The sequence below is a fragment of the Petaurus breviceps genome, unplaced genomic scaffold, assembly GCF_028583685.1.
Source record: "Petaurus breviceps papuanus isolate PSGF00001 unplaced genomic scaffold, PetGlider_PUasm1.0 77, whole genome shotgun sequence".
Classification (NCBI taxonomy): domain Eukaryota; kingdom Metazoa; phylum Chordata; class Mammalia; order Diprotodontia; family Petauridae; genus Petaurus; species Petaurus breviceps.
In genome coordinates, this window is record NW_027186492.1 from 21,442,653 (window position 1) to 21,445,166 (window position 2,514).

The following is a 2,514-nucleotide window of genomic DNA, read 5'->3' on the forward strand; positions in this document are numbered from 1 at the left end:
GAGTGTTAGGAAGTTTTGTTTCCTTGTTAATGAATGTCACATGGTCTCCTGATCCAAAGACCTGTGACTCAGACTAGACTATTTATCATTAGCCTTGTTCCTTTAGAATATAGGTTGTGGTATTGCTGCTGTGGGCTTGCCGAAGTGCTTTACTTTGTTCCTACAGGAAAATGCTTTCTATATACCAAGCTCCTGTTGCAATTGAATTTTGCAACATCTGCTTTTCTTAAGAAATAGATGGCTTACTTATTGTGTATTTAAGTTTAAAATAAATTAATTTTTAAAAAATAGACTGCCTGTATATGAATAAAGATCAGTAAATGAGCTACTATTTGGATGATTTCCAGAAAGTCCTAAGATTTGATGGGATCATTTTCTCATTCTGTGTCTCATGCCAAAGATTTGTCTCTTTTATTCTTGCTTCATTCTGTGCTTTGCAAAGAGAAGTGGTGAGGTGGGGCCTGACCAGCCCAATGTTCTATAACCTCTCCCTTTGTTTTGGACACTATGTTTCCTAGAAGCATTGCCAAGGAAAATTCAAACAAGTTTGTGGGAATTACAATTAGCATTGCAGCCACTCCTTTTAACCACTAGGGGTCATACTACTACATTATACAAGACAGTACCAGTCTGAAAAGGATTATCAATTGATAAAGCTCCCTGTTAACTTATTTTCTTACCTGATAAAGGAACACTGGACATTTACATTAAACATTAAGTAAAGAAAATAATAATAATAAAAGATACACTTGAAAGGAGATACCACAGATTTGAGATTCTTGTGCATAATAAATATAATACAAAGGTAAATTTCTTCCTTAATAAATATTTCAATTATTCACATGCTCCTTCCAGTTGGCAAGAAGTTATGCAATCCATATTCATTGTTACAAGATTAGTCATGAAACTGGGCAAGTGCTAATAGGGTAGAAACAATTAAAATTATCATACTCTCAGAAAAATAATCCCAGAAAATTCTCTTTTTTTAAATGACCATGAATGTCACAATATTCTATCCATATCCTATTTCCTGCAATGGACTCCAGCAGTTTTAATAATGAAGAGGAATCATTTCATAATGTACATGATGGTTCGAGGTGGGGTAATGAGTTGTGGATGGGAAGTTAGGATACGTGGATTCTAGCCCATGTTCTACCACAACTAGCTATTTGACATTGGGAAAATAACTACTCCAGGCCTTGGTTTCCTCAGCTGCAAAATGAGATTAGATTTCATGGTACCTTCCAACTCAAACAGAATTGCATGAAATTATTAATAATACAACATAACCAGGTAATTGCTAATGTTTAAAAGGTTGAGGAGTAAGATTAGTGATCCTGAAGAAATGAGAAATCAATTGTATAAAGAGAAGAAAACATTCCATCTCTAGGTTAGAGTAGGTTAAGAAATGGGTCAAACTCTGATCACAGAACATATTGAGTAAAACTTCCAAGAAATAGGATGGTATAGCAGAAAGACTTGAAGACTAGAAATCGGAAAGTCTTTGTTCATTTCCTGACTTAGACGTTTGTTAGTTGACTGGTCCTGTGAGAATCATTTAAGCATTTGCAGTGTAAGTTTCATCTTTTCGGTAAAACAAATATAACAATAACGTCTGTAGCACTCACATCACAGTTGTTGCTCGAATCATCATATGTAATGTGCTTGGAAAACCTTAGAGAATTATGCAAAGGTGTTATTAGTCTTCATAAACAAACTTTTAGGTGGCATCATGGATTAAGGGCTGGGCTTGAAGATAAGTTTAATCCTGAGTCACACACTTATTAGCTGAGTGACCCTGCGCAATTCTCTTGACCTCTATCAGACTCAGTTTCCTCATTTGTAAAAGGGGGTTAATGATGTCACCAACCTCCCCATGATATTGTGAGAATCAAAAGAGGTAACATACGTAAAGTTCTTTGCAAACTTTAAAATGCAAGTTATTAAATGCTTCTGTGAAAATCAACAAAAGGAAAACTTGGATACATTTTTAATACAAAATATACTTTAAAACAAGCACCTTGATATTATAGCAATAAAACTTGAGAAAATTACAATTTAATTTTCAAGCACTTATATAGTTCAATATACACAGAGAGAAAAATATCTTCTTTTATCAACTAAATCAGCATCTTAGAGAAAAGTTGATACTGGGAAACTGACAATTAAGAAGTTCAAAAAGGGAGTGGCTAGGTGGCACAGTTAATAGAGTACTGGCCCTGGAGTCAGGAGGACCTGAGTTCAAATTTGGCCTCAGACACTCACTAATTATTTGGTCCTAGCCAAAATACTTAACTCAGCCTCAATTTCCTCATTTGCAAAAGGAGGATAATAATTGCAACTACTTCCCAGGATTGTTGCAAGGATCAAATGGAATAATATTAAAATGCTTTGCAAATGTCAGTTGTTATTAATTAATAATTAATTAAATTTCTAGTTCTCTATGCTTTATAAGATCTTTACAATATATTCTGTGATAAAAGTATTCAACAGAATAGAAATAAAATGAGGTTT